This window comes from Natator depressus, chromosome 15 (assembly GCF_965152275.1).
Source record: "Natator depressus isolate rNatDep1 chromosome 15, rNatDep2.hap1, whole genome shotgun sequence".
Taxonomy (NCBI): domain Eukaryota; kingdom Metazoa; phylum Chordata; order Testudines; family Cheloniidae; genus Natator; species Natator depressus.
This window is the reverse complement of record NC_134248.1, coordinates 14,773,409-14,796,134: the sequence shown is the minus strand read 5'-3', so window position 1 is coordinate 14,796,134 and position 22,726 is coordinate 14,773,409. Positions and strand designations below refer to the sequence as shown.

The window sequence follows — 22,726 nt, the reverse complement described above, 5'->3', positions numbered from 1 at the left end:
GTGGTGTGGGGTGGGTTTTTTTGTTTTGTTTTAATCTTAATAACTAAATCCGGACCAGACTAGTTATTATGTACTTTTGTGGTTAGCTCTGCCTCTTGATTGGCTGAAGTGTACAAGAGGTCTGTTCCTAAAGCCAATCAGAGTGTACTATATTAATGACTGGGTAAAATGAAGAACTCATTCTACCAACAGCCATCAGATTAAATCACTCATCTGATGTATGAGAAACTACATTGCTGGGCAAGAAACCTCATCGCAGGATCAGTGTCCCTTGATTTAAAAACCAAACAGGTTAGCTTTGCATTGGCATTGGTTTAGCTGCAGGAAATCGTTAGCATGTCCACTTGCTATGAGAGTAAAAGTAATAAGTTTATCTATAGTCTTTAAACAAGACTCTGTGAGCTTTTTACTATTCTCCATCAGTTAGTGGAATGTTTATTTTCCAATAAAAAAGTCCAGGTACACCTTCTGCAGGGGTGCTAACCAGCTGCCTAACGTCAAATCTGGGTGTGCAATAAGAAGAGAACTTACGACTCTGTTTCACTTCTGTTTTCCAGGCTTTACAGGTTCAGTCAAAGGCCACGTCTACTCTAAGCATAATGGTGTGGGTTTTTTACAATGAGAAAGCTATCTTGTAAGAAAAGAGAGAAGCTATACTTTTTACTAGTATAGACAAGGCTCAGGTGGGGATAAATCTCATTCCCTTCTTCATTATGCCAGCTTCTTACTCTCCTGTTTGTTCTCTTCAACAAGCTGCAGGACTCATTAATTTTCACTCCTAGTTCTGTCCCAGTCCCTGACTCTAATGTGGCTGTCCTCCTGCACAGTTTCACTCTCTCCTGATGAGAGAACATTTTAAGGGATGGATGCTCCAGACAGTACTGTGGGCACACATGCAGACAGCCGAAAGGTAGAACAGGGAAGTTGCTTAGTGTCAGTTTCCATAGGAACAGTGTGATGAATACTTGTCTTCTGCTTCTTCATGTAAAGTGGGCTCTGCTCAGGAAAAAGGCTGTGTGTTTTTTATACTTTCCCTGATGGCAATATATGCTTCATCTTTATACTCAGGACATGTCCTATATTTTTCCATAACCTCCTCTTCCTAATCCAAGCAGCTAAAGGAAATGTAGATTGACAACAGGATTAAATGGTTACCATTAATTGAAAATTATGATTTTTTTTAAACTGACACAATGTCCATTTTCTAATAAGGGGTATTATGGAAGTGTGGTGGAGGTTCCAGCATGACCAGTGTCCAGCACATCAGCATCTCCATCATTACACCATGGAAGGCAAAGCGGAATGGAAATTGTCAGGAAACTGTCTGCATTTTCTGGGGTTTTTGGGTGTGGTTTTAGTATTACTTACACTTTCAGAAGTGAACATAAGTAGAAGGCTGGAGGAGGTTGTGGGAAGTGTACAGTAGGTGCCATGAAGAAGTGGTTGCTAACCACCCATGGTCGTTAAGAATAGGAACCACCACAGCAAGTTTATTACAGGAAATAGCACACATGTCAAAAAAACTTTAGTGGCACCCACTCTGCATGTGAGTGTTTTATAATATTATGCACACACATAACATAGCCTTGGATTTTCCTTTCATCCCCCAAAATTTAAAAAAAAGAAGGGGGAATAGCAGGCATCTAACACCAATCTTCCATACCTCCCAGGGAGCAAATCAACTATAGGAATCTGAGAGCAAAATTTAAGTGATCTGGTGTTGTCAGGATGCTAGCATTCATGTACAGCTGTTCTATCTTCCTGTGCTCTATGTATTGAAAAACAAAACTTAAGGGGGTTGTTTTTATTTAACCCTTTAACCGTATATTTGGTCTTGTGATTTAGGAAAGGGAAAAAAGTGATCTGAAAGGTAGTCCATCCAATGGTAAAACGGTTTGAATGCTGAGCTAGCTGCTGGGTAAAATTATTTTAAAATGTAGGTTATTTATATATTACATTTTTTAAAAAAGCCTAATTCATGGCTATGGTTTCACAGCAAACATGATAGCCTTCTGAATAATCATTGCTGTTCAGTAGCTCATGAATTTTTATTCTTAATGGCAGTGGGATTTGTGCTGTTTCACTAATAAAACTCCTTTCAATTACATAATGCATTCAGTCCCGTTTAAAGGGAATGTTGCTAGGAGTTTATACCCCCAAGACTGACATTTCTCAAAATAGCTATAGTTTGCCAGAGAACATCGAGTGGATTAGGTACTTAGCTATGCTGGCAGCAGTGAGAGTTCAACGCTTGGACTGAGTCCTGGACATAGGCTATTGTACAGCTCAATTCCCACACAGCTAGCAACTGGCAGCTAAATCCTTGTGCATCAAGCTGAAATTAGCTATTTTTCCCCCTTTGCACCGAAATTAAGACCCAGTGGCTCTGTGTGGAAACAGAAAGGTGTACTATCCCAGTCCAGATGTGGGCACGTTCGGATAGAGTTATAAGTTGACCTTGTCCATGGTGGTATGAGTTCTTCCACTCCTGACACTTGTATTTAGCAAAGAAAGTGAGTGATTGTACTAGAGCTGAAGACAATATATTTTATTGCTCTCTCTTAAATAAGACTATATCTAACCAAGTAGCAATTAAGTATGAAAGATTCCCTAGATTTGTATCCTGTTTGTTGTGAGGAACAGAAAAGTAATTGGGTTTAAACTTCTCTCCAGGTGAGGCAGATGTGATCTTGTGGTTGGTTTTCAGTAGCTGGAATGTTAACATCTTGCGTTTTGGCTTTCTGGAAGTAAAACAGCAGAAGAGCTGCGTTGTGTGTTCATTTTCTTGTGGAGTGACTTGGGCCCTTACCCTTAGTGGTCAGCTGGGTTATGTCTATACTGCATCTGGAAGTAAGCTTCCAAGCCCAGGTAGACAGACTCGTGTTAGCTAGCATGCTAAAAATAGTAGTGTGTATGCAGCAACTCAGACTCTCAAGCCCACCTGACCTCTGGGTCTGAGCTCAGGTGGCTAAACCAAGTCTCCGCCAGAGCTGTGACGTCCACACTGATATTTTTAGCATGCTAGCTTGTGTAGAACTAGCTCGAGGCTGGCTTGCAGCTGCAGTGTAGACATACTCTGACTGCCAAGAAATCCCTGACGTAGCAGTCACTGTAATAGCAGGTTTCAGAGTAGCAGCCGTGTTAGTCTGTATTCGCAAAAAGAAAAGGAGGACTTGTGGCACCTTAGAGACTAACCAATTTATTTGCGCATAAGCTTTCGTGAGCTACAGCTCACTTCATCGGATGCATTCAGTGGAAATCCACTGAATGCATCCGATGAAGTGAGCTGTAGCTCACGAACACTGCTATTACAAATTTATTTGAGCATAAGTTAAGAGTGGAAACTGTTTAAAATCTTTGGGTTAGGAAAAGCTTAACTGTTGAACTTCAGTTGTGACAGAACACTGAGTGGTGGTGGTTATGCCATAGATCTTTTCCTGGTCAAAGACCAAGTTGAGTAAAGAATAAGGGTACAGCTGACAGCTGTTTGTGTAGGTATGAATTTGGATCGCTTGAAAAGAGGGGAGAGAACAGTGATTAGAGCTAGGTGTGTGTTTTGCCTACACAAACCTCAAATCAGAACTGCCAGAGGATGCCCCAGCTCTAGGCTTCCCCAGTGCAGACAGAGGCAGTCTGAGATTCTGTGGGATAAATGGATGCAGGTTTACTAAGGCCTAGACTGAAACCAAGGACTCCTCTCTTCACTGGTGACCGAAGCTGGACTGAGGAGCTGGTTCATCTAACCTGCTCTCACCCAGTCCTAAAAAAGCTGGGTCTCAGAAGATGATTGAACTCTGGACTCTGCCCAGCGCTACTAAAGGCACTTGGGCATCCATTTGCTTCATGCCTGCAGGCTACTCATGGTTTCTGAAGCTCTCTCTACCTTCACAACAGTATGGATGGACGGATATGCTCATCTGTAGGGCCCTGCCAAATTCACGGCCATGAAAAACACGTCGTGGACCGTGAAACCTGGTGGTCTCCCGTGAAATCTGGTCTTGTGTGTGTTTTTACCCTATACCACACAGATTTCATGGGGGAGACCAGTGTTTGTCAAATCTGGGGCCCTGACCCAAAAGGGAGTTGCAAGGTTATTTTAGGGGGGGTGGTCACAGCATGGCCACCCTTACTTCTGCGCTGCCCGCCGAGCTGAGCAGCCGAAGAAGGACAGCTGTTGGCCGGGTGCCCCGTTCTGAAGGCAGCGCCCCGCCAGTAGCAGTGCAGAAGGAAGGGTGGAAATACCGTAGCAGGGCATCCTTACTTCTGCACTGCTGCCGCCAGTGGCTCTGAAGGCTCCCCGCCAGCAGCTGCCGCTCTCCAGCTGCCAGCTCGGAAGGCAGCGCCGCCACCGGCAGCAGCACAGAAGTGCAGGTAGCAGTACCGTGACCCCACCCGACAATAACCTTGCAAAACCAGCGCCGCCCCCCCCACACGCGCACACACACACAACTCCTTTTGGGGGCAGGACCCTACAATTACAACACGGTGAAATTTCAGAGTTAAATAGCTGAAATCATGAAATTTATAATTTTTAAAAATCCTACGGCCGTGAAATTGACCAAAATGGACCATGAATTTGGTAGGGCCCTACTCATGTGAGTTCAGGCGGTTCAATCTGTATTAACCATTGGAACAGTCTGCCTAGGGATATGGCAGATTCTCCATCACTTGGAGTCTTTTTAATTTGAGGTTGGATGCCTTTCTAAACTATACTCTAGCTCAGCCTGAAATTATGGGCTTGATGCAGGAATCACTTGGTGGAATTCTCTAGCTTTTGTTATGCAGGAGGTCAGACTGGATTGTCACAGTGGTCCCTTCTGGCCTTACTCTATAACCCAGTGGTCCTCAAACACCCCCCCCCCCCCATCCACACCCCCTGGGGACTGAGAGCTGGGCCGGAGCGGATCTGGGGGCAAAGCATGGCTGGGGGGTGCTCCCTCCCCACCTCCTGTGGGGCTTGACCTAGTCCCCGCCATGCCTCCCCGAACTTCCCTCCGCATCCTCTCTAGGGGTGTGCGCCCCACAGTTTGGGCATCGTTGCTATAGCCTATGAATATCCTGGGACAGCTTGGCACCTGCGGTCCCCAGGCTCCCCACCATGTACTTCGAGCTGTCTTTTGTGGGGCAGGAGGTGATGCAGTGACCGTATACATGTGTAGGGATGTCCAGCTGGCCCCTTTGGTGGAGGAGGATAGAGAAGTAACGACTGGCCACCAAACTAGCATTGCTCTTTGTGTTACCCAGAAGCTTTTACTATTCAATTTGCCCTTTCTTGGTATCTGCTGTAGGCGATGGCACTTACTGACCTGCTGCCTCAAGTTTCCTCTTCGTAACCTGCAGTCCCTTTGGCAAATGCTGGGTCTTGGGCCAACAGTTTCTTAAGAATTAAATTGGAACTTCTCTATCACATCAAACATAAACGGCTTCTATTCACTTGCAGGGCCCTTCACAGTCAATCCCCACCCTACCTGCCATCTCTGATTCACCAATCACACTGCTGGTGCTTGCCTCTGATCGACCCACGATGCCAGCCTCCACTGCCCACATGAATTTTCAAACACATACCTTAGTGCTTTCTCCCATGCTGCGCTTGGTGGCATCCTCTCAAACATCCATAAAGCCACCTCATTATCCACCTTCAAGTCCCTCCCTTATCACAGTGGCTACAGAAAACTTGACAACAGGCAGTATGGTGTGCAGAGACTACACCCTATCCTGCTGACCAGTATTGTCTCATGATTAGTTGTACTCCCGCATCTGTTGTCTCTTGTCTTGCACTTAGATTGTACACCCAGGAGGGCAAGGACAGTCTTTTTGTTCTGTTTATACAGCATCTAGCACAATGGGGACCTGGTCTAGGACTAGGGTCCCTAGGTGCAACAGTAAAACGAATAACCAATAATAACATCCACCCACACAATGTGGGTGGCTTTTCACTTACTTTTAGATGTGTATGTTGCTCACTTTCCTTTGTTCCAGATTCTTGTCACAGTTTAACCTCCTCTGAGGCCCTGTGGCTTCCCTGCCTCAGTTTCCACATATCCAACTTTTCAGTCACTCCTGCAGATGCACATGGCTTGGCCCCCACAGCCTTCTGGCCCTTGTGGGCTGAGACTCTGTCCTCTTCCTGTCTTTTTTTACCACAGCACTGATTCTCAGGCTGCTTCCCTCAGAGTCCTAACGTAACAGAAAACTGATGGTTGGTCACCTGCTCCTCCAGGGCTCAACTCTCCCTCCCACAGTAATCAAAGTCCCAAATGAAACACCTGAATCTTCTACCAGGCCCAGCTCGTCCACTCTAAGGGTCTGCCCTGGCTTTGGTCCCAGAGAACCCAGCCATCCTTCTGGCTTCCCTCTGGCTGAGCTTGCCCAGCTGTGTTGTTAAAAACCCTCTGACCTCTCCCCAGCTGGGCCCAATAATTGACCAGAGCCCTCTGATTCCTAGTCCATTAGGACCAGCTGGGAGGATGGCTGGCCTGCTTCAGGGACGGTTGAGCCCAACTCCTCTTAAAGGGCCAGTCAGCCTGTGATAATCCTGCATATGCAATATTTGAATAGCAGTTCCTGCTTATGAAGTGAGTCCGAGCAGTTGTTCCCTAGTTAAGTAGTTCTGTACCCTCCTTCAAGGCGATCTTCCATGTTTTCATTTGGCATAAAATCAGCAAAGGATTTGCAAGTAATAAATGAAAAATAACCAGCATAATTATTTGAAATCCTTTGTACATTTAACTTGGAAATACACTCGTCGTTATGTGAGTCTGGGGGAGGAGGGCATGCCTTTTGCTTCTGTATTTGTGCATGCACTGAAAGCACAAGTGTTTGTAAGATGCCAATGAATGACTGTAGAAGGTCATATGGTGAGGGGCTCTTGCACGCAATTGAGAGTAGCCCCTCCTCCCCCCCCTTTGTAGGGTGTTACAGGATACCTCTGTGGGGTGAACTACAGCTGGTGTGCAGTGGTACTAAATCCCTAGAACAGTGTCCAAGGGACACAAGTGTGACATGGGAAGTATTTAATGGGACACACCTGTTCTAGAAGTGGTCATGGCTGTTGCATGCCTTTAGAAATGGAAGGTTTTAGGGAGGTAAAAGAAAGGTTTGCTCACTTATCCACACTGGTTTCCCTCTTCTCTCCCCTCCTTCCTATTGAATTAGAAAAATTGATATTCTTTGTTTAGAATCCTAATGTTCAGGTTGTGATGGGCTGTTTGGTGGCTGAGATTTGCATTTGAACTTTCTTACTTTACTATGTGTTCCCGGCAGGGTTAGCACAACAGAACAGCTACTGGACTGAGGCCTGGTCTACACCTAAAATGTAAGTGTGCTTTGGGAGACATAGTTAAGCTGACCTAACCTCCAGTGTAGACACCACTAGGTTGACAAAAGAATTCTTCCATCGACCTAGGTACCACCTCTCAAAGGGACGGATTTACTACAGCAATGGAAAAAACCCTTTCTGTCCCTATAGCAAGAGTCTACACTACAGTGCTACAGCAGTATAATGGCTGTAGTGTAGACATACCCGTGACTGATGGTTTGGGTGTAACTACTTCCAAGAAAAGGCGGGGGAATTCAGAGAATGTTTTATTATTTATTTGACAATTTAAGTACTCCTCTGTTTACTTGTTTTTATTAGAAGACCTCGAGCTTGCAGTTAGCAGCAGTAAATTGTGAAAAAGCGATAATATTTTCATAGAACTTTGTTTGAAACTTTCATCCTCTTGTTCCAGACCATTTTTTGACCCAAAAACTTTGGGGGTATTATGCCAAATCCTCACGAAATGGCTGCTTTCACATCAAAAACCTGTGAAATAAAAAGTTTCAGTTTTCCAACGTGAATTGATATTTTTGGACAAATTAAATTGGGTTTGCTTGAGAATAAGATTTCTTTTCCATGGAAAGGGGACCATTTTGGGAGTAGAAAAAACACTACATTTTGTGGGACTTTTCCACACAATTGGACCACTTCGTTATATTTTGAATGGAAACACTCTGACTTTTTCACACACCTTCATTTGAGGGTAAAACAGAATGGGTCACCTTTTGAAAGCCCTAATCTGCAAGCTGGCCTGTGTGACTGGATCCCTGAACTTTGTATGGCTGCAGATGAGCACAGGGACTGGTCTGCATAAAGCAGTTTGCAGGATTGGCACCAAAGTTGCTTCTTAACTCTGTGTGTGTGTGTGTGTGTGTGTGTGTGTGTGTGTGTGTGTGTATATATATGTAGCAGTGGTTTTAAGTCACCACTTTAATTGGTCAGTAAAACTCAGCATACTGGTCCAATAGGTCATTTGCCTCTAGCCCGGTAATAGCTGTTAGGGATGGCGAAGAGAAACTAACATTTGTTCATTTTGCTGTTCTTGTGGGGCTTGACTAGCTTTTTGTGGTTATGGGCCTAGGGGCACCATCCACTTACCTGTGAAAACCCCTGAATGGGCTGGAAGGACTAATGGGAATAACCCGAGCCTATAGGAACAAAAATATCCTTTAAAAATTAGGTGTCCTTAGAACAAGGTCCTAGGAGTCACGACTCCCAGGGTCTAGACTTTGTTCTGCCACTGATCCATGCTGTGGCTTCCCCCTGGCTGAACTGATGAACTTCTGTATAAAATGGGCATAGCACATTTCAGAGAGGGATAAGGCCAGGGGCGCTGGAACGGTTTGTATTGGGGTGGAGGAGCTCTGAGAGCCATGGAACCCACTTCAAGCCAGGGGGTGCGGCAGCACTGCAAGTGCCCTCCCCAACCCCAGTTCCAGCACCTACGTATGAGGCTTAGTGGAAGGATGTCTCTAGCGCTTTTTGAGTTTGACATAAAGGTGCTAGAGAGCAAACTGCTGTCAACTGAAAATGAGGTGGTTGGCAGAAGAGCACTTTCTGAAAAGGAATGACCAAATAAACCCTGGTCGGAGCAGGTCTCCGGGTTCCCTTTCTAGCCACTACGTTCTGGGCTTTCAGAAGAAGCTGAGGCACCAAAATAAGGGGTCAGATCCTCCAAGCGCTCAACCCGCTGCGTGATGGCCACTTCTGGAAATCCAGCCCTTGGTTTTATATCTGAACTAGCACACGTAGATTTTGGTCCAACTTAGATGTTCCAACGCACCATGTAAAAACAAATGAGGAAGTATTGAAGTGAGACAGACTTATAAAGGAGGGAAGAGCTCATGCTATATAGTCTCCTGAACCCTGCCGCCTGTTAAACAGTGGGGTGTCTTCCCCCACTCTCCTCCAAAAAGTTAATTGAGTGCAACACAAGTCTCTGTGTTTTCCATCTGTCACCCCACCCCACAAAACCCCTGCCCTGCTGAAGTGCTTCCAAATACTGGCATCTCTGGGAGAGGGTTATAAATCACTAATTTAAAGTCTACAACAGGATAATTAACTAACCAGTTTGATGTAAATGGCTTAATGGGGCTTTACTAGACCCTTTGAACTTAAAGTAGCACTAAAAAGTAAACTGTAAATACCTTTAAGAAAAGTAATGCCATGTGTGAATGTGTCACTCCTTGGAGTGAGTGAGCCTGTTTTACTTGCCTGGAATCCAGTGGCTCATGTGACAGCAAACATGTCAATGGACAAAACACCCCTTTGAGATGACTGCAAATCCTCTGGAACACCAGAGTTTGCACTCTTTGTGGGTTACTAACCCACTTTCCCTGCTTCAGAAAATAAACTGAATTCTCAGTTGAAGTGCAACTGTAATGAAGTGCATTGGGATTGAAGAAAAAGCCCTGAGGGGGAGGGAACCATAGAGCCCACCCTCACTTTCCTGGGGCTGTATTTGCATTAAGGTCTTTTGGCAAGCCCAGGCAGGAACACTAAATCACTTGAGCTGTTCGACTTGGTTTCAGAAGACCTTGTTACTTACTGAATCGGCTGATACAATGCACGGCCCCCGTGCAGCAGATTCTAGCTGTAGCTTCAGGGCCATTCGGGAGAAAGGGAGTCGCAAACTCTGTGGAAAGGAACCTTTCCCTTCCACAAGATGAAGAATGATCTAGTGACTAAAGCATCAGACTGGGGCTTGGGAAACCTGGGTTCTGTTCTAGTCTCTGTCACTGACTTGAAGTATGGCCTTGGGGGAAGTCACTGATTTCTCTGTGCCCTGTTTTCCCCAGCTGTAAAATGGGAGTAATGCGCTCATTCACTCTCCCTCACAGCCGCGTCCAGGAAAGTTTGTGAAAAGCTGAGATCTGGTACGGAAGGTGATGACAAAATTCAGCACTATACTTTCATTGCTCAGGTGTCTTCCTGCTTTATTGTAATCAAAGAGTAACTCTGTTTACTGTCATGTAAGAGAAGAGAGAATAAAATGGCCCCAATTTGTTGACTGAAGAAGTTGACAAAATTGGCATTTCCGGCTTGCTGTGGGGGGGTGGGCGATATCAAGGAGCAGTACTGATTTAATTCAGGTTTGGCATATGTTGATAGAGAGGTTTGGGAAAAGCTTGCCCAGAGCCTGCCTACACTAGGCTAGAGCTGTTACTCTCTCATGTGAGCACTAAAACTAGATCACAAACTTAAAAAAACAAACTATACTCACTCACTCACACTGCTTGCAGAGTTTGCTATTAGGTAGCCACCCCTGCTACACCAGTACACCTTAGTACGCAGGCTTTGATATCTCAGCATCTGACCGGGAAATGCTGTGAATACTTTTATCTTAATCCCTCACTCCCACATGCTGACTTGAATCCAAGGGGAACTTTTGTGAATATTCTAATTATTTCAGTGTCGTTATAACCATCTTTTTTTTTTTTTTTTAAACATTTCTTATCGGGCACAGTGTTCACCAGGCCTTTTATGCTGGATCTTTCAGATCCAGTGTCTCAAATGGGGAGGCAGAATGGCATTTAATGGTTGTGCACAGCAGGGGAAAGGAACCCTGTGGTGGTAAAGTGCTTCTTGTTTTGTGGGGGGTTTTTTCTTTCTAATTTATTTTTTTCCTTCAAACTATTTTTAAGATAATCTGTCACTGAGTTCTCCAGTAATTTGACTCATTAAAAGAAAAATACTCTTTACCCTTTCTAGGAAAATAACAATTAAAAAAAAAAAAAAAGCAGAGTTGAATAACAATTTTCTTTTTTTAATTAGCAATGATCCAAGAAGGATGCACTGGGGGCTAAGGTTGGAATTCAATGGTGCTGAATTCCAAATGGCTGAGATCCAGCAAGATCCACTGGGATTTTGGCCATGTTAAGTGGAGGATTTTTTTAGTAGGTTAGCATTCTCATGAGACTTTCCACCATCCTTGGCAAAAGTCTGGCATTTTCCTGTGAAATTTCAGCTGCCAGAACTGGAAAGAGGGATGGATCCTTACAGTTGTGTGGTTTTTTTTGTTTTTTAATTCAAACCAGGGAAAAAAGCCTTAGGTGTTGGTTTCAATTAGGAGATTTAAATATCTCACTCACGCAAAATTATGGAGATTTAGATTTTAGGTTTTGTTTCTTAAATACAAGCAGTCCTAAATGTAAAATTCAGATCTGAACCTGGATTTTCTTCTACCTGAAGTTCTAATGTGTTTTAGATAAGCCCATATCTTTTTTTTTAAAACTTGTTTTATATCCTAAAATGGGAATACTATTCATCAGTTTCTAAAATTTGTAGTATGTATAAATAATCACTGTGGGTGGGGATTTCAGCAGCTCCTAAGTCACTTACAGTATGTCTTCATGGCAATTAGAGATCCACACCGGGCCCGTGCCAGCTGACTCAAGCTGCAGGGCTATTTAATTGTGGTGTAGACAATTTGTTCGGGCTGGGGCTGGAGCCTGAGTTCTGGGACCTTCCCACCTTTCAGGGTCCTAGAGCCCCAGGTCTGGACGTCTACACTGCAATTAAACAGCCCCTTGGCCTGAGCCCCATGAGTCCGAGTCAGCTGGCAAGGGCCAGCTATGGGTTTTTAATTGTAGTATAGACATACTCTTAGGCTCCTTTATAAATCTCAGCTTGTGTGTTTAGGCCCAATGCAGGAATTTCTCTTAAAACTACCCTAGTCATGGAATTCAGAATTCCAAAGCTCTGTTTATTTCCTCCACTTTCTTACTAAGACCATGTTTTTTGTTTTGTTTTGTTTTTTTAAAAAGTCATTTTTCTTCTGAGACACACCAACCTGCTGTCCAAGATCCCTTTGGCTCTGCAGTTTGAGGGGCAGAAGCTACCCATAAACCCTGCTGTTAGCATTGTAGATGTTTCTGTGGCTGTCAGTGATGTCTGTTCTTTGTATACCAGCTAAACCCAACGGAGCTAAGTAGGGTTCTCCCTGTTATAAACTCCAGGAATGGGTGTCAGAAAATCTCTCTGCTAAATAGTCAGGGCAAAATCAGTGGGAGAGAGCAATAGCACTGAAAATAAAAATGCTAACAGTAAAACGTAGTTTAAAAAAAAAGTCACAAATTTAGACCAGTGTCTGTTTCAGGTTCTTGGGTGTATTCATTGAATGGCCTTCCTGTTAGAACAGGAGATGAGAATTCAACCCCTTTCCCAACATGTCACATCCAACTCCTGCATAGGATCCAGCCGCTGTGCCAAGACCCATTACCTGTTCAGAAATGAATATGTACAGTTGGGAATATCTCTGTGAGGGAGCCAGCATTCTCATATACAGCTGGGATGCATTAAACCAGACTGATGAAAAATTGGCTAAAAAAAGTTAGTGTTTTTTTAAAAAAGGAAATAACCCCCTTTGAAAGTGGAATGTTTCTCCAGGCTGCTCCCAGCCATCTAGGATTTCTCCCCTGTGTAAGATGACGAGGGGCCCAGTAAATACCTTGTTACAAAACTCTCATTGACTTCAGTGGGAGACCTGGATATGCAAGGACTAACTTTGTGAGAACTCAGAGATACGAGGACTCTTGGATACGGGTGTATTGTCGTCGTTACTCTAAGGTCTGCAGGAACACTGGTATCAATAAGGAAGCTGAGGAGAAAAGCCTCCGAAAACATCAGCATCATAGCAGTCGGGGATGGAGAAGACCTACTAGTATGTTATCTTCTCCTCCTGTCGCAGGATGGACTAGTTCCTTGTTGCAGGATGGATGGGTGGTGAGGCGGTTTTTGCTATTCTAATTCTTTAAAATGGCTGAGCAGTGTATTTTATCTTAAAGACTGACATCTCTGCGGAATTCTAGAGAAATCACCTTGAATACTGTATAGCTAGGGTAGTAGATTGATCAGGCAATCAACCAACCAGGGGTTGAAGACAGCTGGACTGCATCAGAGTATGACTGTTTCCTACCTAGTGTGGTTAGGGTTCTTGAGTGCGGTTTCTTCACCTGCTTGAGTCTCACCAGGTGTTTTGTTTGAGGCAGCAAGGATGCAGATTGTGCTGATGCACCTGCACTGTGGCACAATGATGTTTAAATTTAAGTTAGTCCACCATGTGGTTAAATGCTGTTCAGCCAAGGTCCTGCAATGGCAGTTAAATACTGGGTACAGGTGTTTGAGAATTCACCACGCCAAGAGTAAAGTTTTAGTCCAAATATATTCTTCCGAAGAGCATATCGGCATCCCTTCTAGAGAGCTCCTTGATGCTGTTACTTTATTTTAGTGAGCTCAGATGGAAATGGCAGAGTGGTAACCATACTTTTCCCCCCTGATATGTAGCATCCATGTTCCTTGAGGTGGCTACTGATAGTTTGTTCTGTTTAGCTGAGCCAGACTCCGATCTCAGTGATATGGCTGTAAACGTGCTGGGATCAACTACTCCATTTAAACCAGTGTAAATCAGTCCAACCTGCTGTTTTTACCACCTGCCCCTTCAAGTGGGAAGGGGAGAGCTCTATAGGAAGTGACTTGGCAGTTTTTTATATTTAAATAGCCTTTTAGTTCTTCACTCCTGCAGCTTTGGAATACACCTCTGTGAATTCTCATCAGGCGTGCCTATGAAACTTGCCAGCCAAGCCTAAAACTTGAACGTGGCCCCACCTATTGCATGTTGTGAGAGCTTTCTTTGGCACAAAGACTATGCGTCTGCACCTCTTGCTAGATTCAGCATTGTCACAGCTTCACCCCTCATGGTTGATTCTCCAGTAGCTCCTGTTTCTTCCAGGGTTATCCTCTATAAATAGAATCTGCCTCAACCCTCTGCTCCCCAGCACCCTTGGGGGCAATTGCCAAATGAGGTTGTGCTAATATATCTTAAAGAACTAAGGGAATCCATTCTGTCTTCATATAAAATGTTCCTTGAGGCTTCTGTCCTTCAGCAAATGAATAGGCAGTTAAAGTAGCAGTTTGCATAGGTGGTAACTGAAGATGAATGACTTTTGAAATACTTAACCCTGGGTATTCAGGCAGTTACCAACTAAACACCCATAGGTAATCCTGATAATGGGACTTTCCTAGTTGCCCCATACTCATGGCTTGATTGTTTTGTAACCCATAGAATGTACTTTAAACTGGCATTATAGAATTGTTATGACAATATACCTGCCTAGGTCAGTATCTACTCACTTGCCTTTATCGTGGTGGTGATGATGGAAAATACTAATGGCATCTCACTCACCTGTCCAGAAAACAAAAAAATCGCACACCCCAAGCAAACAGAATTTTGCAAGGGGTGCTGTTGGATCTGCTTCAGATTGTGCCACATTGAATTCTCTCAGTATTTGAAACTGGTGCCAGAATACGTAGGCGTGAAAACTCAGCGACACGGGAAGGTGGGGAACTAAAAGAGAGCCAGGGTGGGGAACCCTTCATCACTGTGCTGTAGACTCTAGCTCTACCAATTCAGGGTGAGATTCTCATGGAGTAACAGCAAAATCTGGTCCTCCAAACTATATGAAGCAACTGGCAAGTGATATGCTCAGCTACCGTGGTGCTCAGCATGGTATAAAAGCCTAGACAGACACAGATGCTTTGTAAATGAATCATTAGTGGTACACAGATGCAAACTGGCAAATTAGACTCTACTGGATGAAGGGAAGAGAAATCTCCCACAGTATATTTAATCATTCTCATCACCTCTCTGTTAAAACATTAATCTCAACAGTGTCAATAAAAGCAGATGTCCAGCATAGGAAATCTTCCAAATCACCTCTAAAATAAAAACAGGGTGCTTGTTACAGTAAGTCAGGTGAGGGCAAGCAGTATCTCTAGCAGGCCTACCAACAGCATTGATTAAGGTATGGAACAGCAGTGTTTTTGCAATTTTACAGACAGCATCTCTGCTCCATGATGATTATTTATTATTTACTACTCCTTATTTGCAAAAAGAAAAGGAGTACTTGTGGCACCTTAGAGACTAACCAATTTATTTGAGCATGAGCTTTCATGAGCTACAGCTCACTTCCTCCGATGAAGTGAGCTATAGCTCACGAAAGCTCATGCTCAAATAAATTGGTTAGTCTCTAAGGTGCCACAAGTACTCCTTTTCTTTTTGCGGATACAGACTAACACGGCTGCTACTCTGAAACTACTCCTTATTTGGTACTCTGTGAAGTTAAATGGTGCTTTACGAAGTAAGACATGCGCCCTGTCCTGCGGAATTTGTGGCCAATTTCATCTTTCACTGGTTTTACTCTTTTTTGCCTTTTACTGGTGGAAGGGAGAGGACTTTCCAGGACAAGAATCTCTAGCAGCTGACTCCGAAGTGGAGACTTCTCTGAGGTGTAGAAATCTGTACGGGGCTGAGGAACCAGTTAGTACTTAGCAAACCATTCATAGTACATAAAGGCTGCTCAAGGTAACTGAGCACCAAAGGCACCTCCTCCATTTCTTGCTGAGGAGCTGGATGACGACTTTGCTGTTTAATGCGTTATGTCATCACTAGCTGCACAGACACTTGGGTCTAGGCAAAAATCGCATACCTGTGATAACAAAATCTATTTCTTTGTCTGTTGAGGACACCCAACTTCTGTGCTCTCTGGTAGTCAGGATGTAGAAGTGTAATGACAGCTTGGTCTAAGTTCTTATGGCAGCGCAAAATGTGCTCATATACCTTTTCCTCTCCTCAGCCCCTGCCATCACTGCCTTCACGCTGAGTTTTTAGTACAGCTGCTGCAGCAATGAGCGTATGGGGTTATTGCACTGTCACACTGTGCAGTCAGCTCTGTGTGGAATGCTCCTCTCGTGACACAACCAGCAAAGCTCACTGAGGACACACAACAAATGGGACTTGTGTGGGAGAGTCTGTCTCCAGATCCGCCCCGTTCCCTCAGCACTCCAGAGCCTGGTTTAACAAACTGTATAACTCTTAATTCTCTACTGGCAATTGCAACAATGCAAGTGGTGGTAGATGGGAATAGTGGAGCTACAGCTATGAAGTTTGCTAGTGTAGGCACAGCCACAGTCGGGCGAAGGAGAGCGCCAAAGATTGAGTGGGGCACTCCCGCCCACTCCGGGATCCTGAAAGGGTACGTCTACACTATGGGTGCTACCGCAGCACAGCTGCAGCTGTGCTAATGTAGTGCCCACAGAGTAGGTGCTTCCTGCATCAACAGAACTGTGTTTTTTCTGTTGGTGTAGGTATTCCGCCTCCCTGAGCAGCAGTACTTAGGTCAATGGAAGAATTCTTCCATTGATGTAGCAGTGTCCGCACCGGGAGCTAGTTTAGCTTAACAGCGGCTAACGGTGGTGCTCAGGGGTGTGAATTTTCCCCAGCCCCGAGCAATGTAGCTGGATTGATCTAAATTTTAAATGTAGACCAGGGCTGAAAATCTAAAACCTGATTTTCCTCTCTTCCCTTGCCAACTAAACTCCGCAGCCACTGCTTCCTCCTTCCTCCAGGCTGTCCAGCACACTGATGTTCAGCTCCTCTTATGACAGTAGGAATGTTTGCTCCTTTCCCATCCCTGACCACCTCTTTATTTACTGTCACTGCTGGAGGGATAGTCATACTTGGGGTTCGCTGAGGGGCATGGCTTCACATTGGAGCAGGACTTCAGCAGAGTATTCAGAGCTGCTTATAGCACCAGTGCATGTGCAGTGCCCTGTTGGAAAGGGTGTGCGGGAGGGGTTGGGAGAACGAATGATGGGGCTGAAGAATGTAGCTCTCATGGTTTATAGGTTAGTTCGTGGCTGTAGAGTCTGGACGTTGATTTTATGTGATGCAGCATGGGTCAGGCAGGCGTGTTGCTGGTGCTGATGGTGGACTTGGTTGCCATTGTACATGGCGCTTGGTTTGGCAGTCACACTAGTTTTATGCAAAGGAAGATCGTTAAAGGGGAAACCTGCCTGCCTGGCGGTTTTCGACTTCAGTTTTAACCCTACAACCCAAAAGGAAATGTGCTAATTCTTGAAGCTCTAAGATACAAGCATAGTAAATTCCGTCCCCTGAATGGGCAAAGAATCTCCTGGACTTCTTTCCACCTCTCATGAGTCACTTGCCAGCTTTGGCAGAGCGTTGTTCTATGCCCAGTCCCCTAGCCTGCCATCCTAAAATGAAACATGGCAAGCCAGGGCAGGTAGGGGAAACCTTGACCATTTGACTTGCTCCAGGCAAGAAAGTCTTCGAAAGGTCTCGGACATCCAGATAAATCTTAAAGGAAGAACTCTGTATATCAAGGCCCAAAGCTAACTGACTGTAAGAAGCTAGATTAATTTTTGCATACATAAGAACGGCCATACTGCATCAGACCAAAGGTCCATCTAGTCCAGTATTCGGACAGTGGCCAATGCCAGGTGCCCCAGAGGGAATGAACAGAACAGGTAATCATCAAGTGATTCATCCCCTGTTGCCCATTTCCAGCTTCTGGCAAAGGGACCTGGCTGGTAGGTGCGTCAGGGGTGTCTTCTGCTTGTATGTGCTGGGTCTGCTTAAGGATATGGACGTCTTTCTGAAATAAGAGGCTGCGTCAGACGACTGCTTGGCTTTAGGGCTGCCTTTGTCTGGTGGGTTTTGTTGAAATGCAGGTTTTGGTGAGCTTGTTCAGCCAGTTGTGAGTTGCAGGAGTGTCAGCGTCTGTTGCTTGCTACCTGCTCCTCCTGTCTCCTGTGGTTTTTGTTTCATGGTTCTGCTACATCCCTGGAGTCCATCGTGCTTGGCAAATATCACAAGGGTTTCATGCTTCATGGGTGCTGGTTCATGTGGGCAGCAGTAGACAAACGTGTTCTGTACAAGATTTCTGCTTAGGGATGGGCAGCACAAGCAGAGACCAGTGGGAAGCTTGGCCTCCGTGTGAATGGGGAGGCTCCACCAGTGGGAAATGTATCTTTTATTTAAACAGTTCTGTGTTGTTTCCGCAAGCTGTCTTTCCCTTACAGCAGAAACCACTGAGCAGAGCGTCTTGCTTCACAGTAGCTAGTAGCAAATTGCTGTAATCTGTATGTAAATCTGCATTTGAGCTGCTGTCTCACTCCAGATTCCAGAAATGCTTTAATGCGTTGCTCAGCACCCCCCTCCTAAGCTGGGTATCGCCACGTGCTTCACAGAGTTAGTGTTGGCACATGCAGTCACCATTATGTACTCAGCAGTAGCTTACCCACAGCCTGGATGTCATTGGCTTACTCCAGAAAGAGACGAGAGGTAAAGGTTCCAGTTCGCAGGGGCTGAAACCCTTGTGCCTAAGCTAATACAGACACTCTGTTTAAACACAGCTTTTCACACTGGCAGTGGTCCATTTTAAACCGGTTCTGCACTGCTGATCCTGGTCCAGTGTAAACTGGGTCAGTAGGAGTGTACGTGCTTAAATTTCACCTTTGTTTTATTGACAAGATTTCATCAATCTGGCCTGTTTTGACAGCTGTAATCTTAATGCAAAAGGCCTGTTATTTCAGCATAAAAATGATTTAGTTACAAAAGTGACAGGTGGTATTGGTTCGGCTTTCTGTATATTTCGGGCCTGAACCCAGCACACGTCCAGGCAGAATAAAGAACCTTCTCTCTGCATTCTGTATCCTCTCCAGGGAGGAGCTTTATAGCTGCAAGGCCAGTGGTCCTCATTTACTATCAATCCCTTTTAAGGAAATTAATTACAGTGAAGGTGTCTTGCAGTTTGATTTTTTTTCTGGGACATGGAAATGATGGCCAGGATCATAACTTACTTGAGAAGTGCTATCCAATCATTAACTCCCAGCTGGACAGGCACACAAGGCAGGCAAAAAGAACTAGAGCTATGCAAATGTATAATGTGTTGTTCCCTAACGGGGGAGCAGAACCTCATTGCTGAGAGTCCTGTGAAGCTAGGCAAGGTTTCTAGTCCATGAGTACCTATGAAGCTAGGCAGGGGGTTTATTTCCTCTTGGACAAGCTTTGTAGATTGTAATTTCTACTTTTGCTGAGAAAATTATGAAATATCAACACTGTCCCTCATAAAAACTATGCCTGATAAGCCAGGTAGGCCTGAGCCCAAAAATCAAATGCTGTCTAGGAACTTTCCAACCATCCTTCCTCTTCCTGAGTTTTACCTTGTCCTCCTTTAAAGCCTACCTCGCCCCCCCCCCCCCACCCAGGCCGAGTCTTTTGGGGGAGGGTACAGAAATGTCCACAGGCTTCCAGGTAGACCAATAGTAGGAGGGATGCTGGGAGACAGTGTGGGGAAGGGAAAGAATGTTTGCCATGTTCTGTCCTTGAACCCCTGGTTTATCAGGCCCAGACATATTGTGTAACTGTGTTCACCTGACAACAAAATTCACAGCACTAAAAGTGCTTTGCAGGCTCTCCTCCAATTTGAGGCAAAATTTAGTTTTAATTACTTCCCTGATTTCACAAGTGGTATATACCTCTTTTACAAACAGCCCTATAAAGGGACCCATATTTAATGTCTCATCCAAAGGATTATCCTTCTCAGTAATCCTTCTTTATTTGATTATGCTAACTCCTGAGGGAGGAGGCTCTGCGGTTGTAGGAGTTGCACTAAGCTTCACAAGCCTGGAGCATCTATGTAACATTCACTTAAAATGGGGAGGTCGCATAAGTTTTTTCTTTTCGGCAGGAAAGGTGGAATTATACATTTTTAATGTATAGCAACCTTCAGCTCCAGCACTGCAGTGTAGCTGCTTCCTGCAATGATGGAAGGGGTTTTTCTCTGCGAGGCGGTAGCTAGGTCAATGGAAGAATTCTTCTGTCCACCTAGCTGTGTCTGCAATGGGGAGTAGGTTGAGCTATCTGCGTCGCACAGGACATAACGTTTTCACAGCCCTGAACAATGTAGTTAGATGGACCTAAGTTTTAGGTGGGGACCGTGATGTAGTTTGCCATGAATCGGTTTGATCCCCAATCACTGAGGCACAGTGAAAGTCCTAAATCGTCAAAGAGCTCCATTATCATTGTGGTACACTGAGGCCTGGTCTACACTTAAAAATTAGATCAGCAGAGCTACGTCACACAGGGCTGTGAACATTTTTGTGCCATGAGTGCTGTAGTTAGGTTGATCTAATCCCTGGTGTAAACACAAGTACCTGCTGCCTCTTGGAGAGACTGATTAACTAGGTAGATGGAAAAGCCTCTTCCGTCAGTGCAAGAAGCCTCTACGCTACGGTGCTTCCCCGGGAGAGCTGCAGCTGTGCCACTGTAGTGCCAGTACAGTAGGCCATGCCCTGAGGTTCGGTCTTGGAATAATGGACTCTTTCCCTTTCTGTATATAACTGGGTCCACAGGAAACCAGATTGGCTTAACGCAATGGCAGCTCTGTGACAGATGGATTTCAAGGTGGGGCAGTGGCAGCTTTTAAAAGTGCTGCTTCAAAGCCATGCGAAAAGCATCGTGTAGAGTATGGGACTCTGAAGATTGTGGCATGAAGACTTCAACAATGGAGAAGCATTTCTAAATCACCCATCACTGTAGTATCTAGTTGCTAGATAGCCTTCAGGGGGCAAAATGAGGTGATGAAGGTGTCTTATGGACAGTTATTCCCTGGGAAGCATTTCCATGTTCCTATCTGAAGCTCTTCGGGTTCTTGTATTTCTGAGAAAGGAGGTTGCCAGGGAAAAGGATCCAAGACATCTGCAAGGGTTCCCCATAATGTTTGCACATCCCTGCCCTGTGCAGCTCAACAGTCTGAGAGGGGGTTAACGATAGAAGCAGTTGTTGTTGTCTTTAAATTAGGTGGCCATTTGAAATGTACGTTTCAATTTTGATGGCAGTTTTTTAATTGCATTTAACAGCGTCCCTGCTGGTTCTTCATTCAGCATCTGTGCAGCCACGTTCTATTGATGGCCTGTTGTGATTTCAATGGAACATCATGGGATGTACCTGGCACGTCAGGCAGCACTGGATGGAGGTGCCCTTAGCCCAATGTACCTGGCATGGTAAGCGGCAACAAAGTGGTTAACGTGCATTCTAATGCTCAGAGTTTCAACACATAACAAGTTGCCCCTGCTTTGCTGCAGCTTCACGCAGACCTGATCGCCCTTTGTTTTCCTGGTATTGTCAACACATACTAGCCTTAAGGAATCCCTGCATTCTTCACCCTCTTGAGGTTTTTCTGCCCCATGTGCAGTTTGCTATGTATCAGGTGTCTGGCACTGCTTGTTACCTTTTGGGCAGAGGACACAGTGCTGCAGGAATCCTCAAACCTTTTTGCTTTTCACATTTTGAGGACAGAAGCCAGGGGTCCCTAGCTGCTGAGCTTGTTTTTCCCTCGTGCTTCATGTCCAGACATCACAGCACAGGCTACCAAACCCAAGGATGCTTGTGTCAAAAACCAAGCAGAACAGATTCTGCAGCAGTTCTGAGGCATTTGCTTTAGTAAGCAGAGACTCCCTTTCTTTTTGAGAGCAGTTCTGCACAGTACTAATTTCACCACAGCAGCCCAAGTGTGGCACGTTAATTTCCCAACATCTTACCCTATGGTTTGACAAGATATCACACTCCTCCCTTCTCTCCCCCATCCCCATTCCTACCGCTTTAACTGTGCAGCCGGTTCCTACTGTGCATGCTGCTCGGCCCCTGCTGTGCACACCTCTGCCCTTGTATTGCTTGCAGGGCTAGTCTGAAATATATTGAGATGAAGTGTGAGACTCTCTTTCCATGAACACCATGGTGCTGCGTCCAGTTTCCCACCTGGATCTCCTGGGGTTTCACCCCTTCCACCTAGAGCTTTTGCTGATCCTCTTCTTCTTCTTCTTTTTTTTTTTTAAAGAGAGAGAGTGAAAAGGGGGACTTTATTGACACTGCTTCAGCTCCAGTGCTTTGACTGTGTTCAGGGGATGGGAGGTTGCCATTTGGGATATCACTATCAGCACATCCTTAGGGCCAGCTTTGACTGCTTTAGAGCTGAACCCATGCCCCCCGTGTGTGTTTAATTACGGGGCATTTGCAGCTCCCCAGGGGAACCTGTGAGGCACCACCAGTCTGCAGGGAGGTGAGCATCCGTGAGAGCCCACGTTTCCTACGCCTCGTCCCAAAGACCACAATGAAATTAACATGTGGGCAGTATTCCCACAGCGCAGATGGTCGTGGGGTGAAGGGAGCGTTAGAGTAGGAATACATCCTGACAAAGCCCTTTTTCACCCAAGCCTCTCGAAAAGGGCTAAGTGTTGTCACCCCATTTTACAGATGGGGAAGCTGAAGCAGAGAGAAGTGAAGTGACTTGCCCACAGGAATCTGGTGGCAGTTGGACACAGCGTGCATTCTTCTGTCTGTTAAAGGCTAGAGGGACCCAAATAAATTGGTGGAAGAAGAAAGCAGAACAGGGAATAAACTTCCCGTTTGTTTGTTTGTTTTTGTTCATGTTCACCGGAGTGCTGCAGAGCTGCTGGGGACAGCAGGCAGTCAAAGAGAATACCACCTTTTCCTTTGTATATTAAAATGTGCAAGGCAGGCTAAAGTTTAATGGCATCTAATTTGAT

At 45.1% G+C, this 22,726-nt stretch overlaps 1 protein-coding gene across 5 annotated transcripts in view; it reads left to right on the top strand.

Annotated features, from left to right (window-relative positions):
• The window catches only part of HIC2 (HIC ZBTB transcriptional repressor 2), a 95,107-nt gene that overhangs the window by 64,298 nt on the left and 8,083 nt on the right, over positions 1 to 22,726 (top strand). For 3 of the 5 annotated variants that reach the window (XM_074972426.1, XM_074972428.1, XM_074972427.1), the window contains one exon: positions 21,041 to 21,184. The exons of 1 other annotated variant lie outside the window; for it this stretch is intronic. The gene's annotated coding sequence lies outside the window, so the exon portion shown is untranslated. Of the gene's footprint in view, positions 1 to 7,299; positions 7,316 to 21,040; positions 21,185 to 22,726 lie in introns of those variants that run through there. One more of the 5 variants, XM_074972429.1, reaches the window with a different exon arrangement.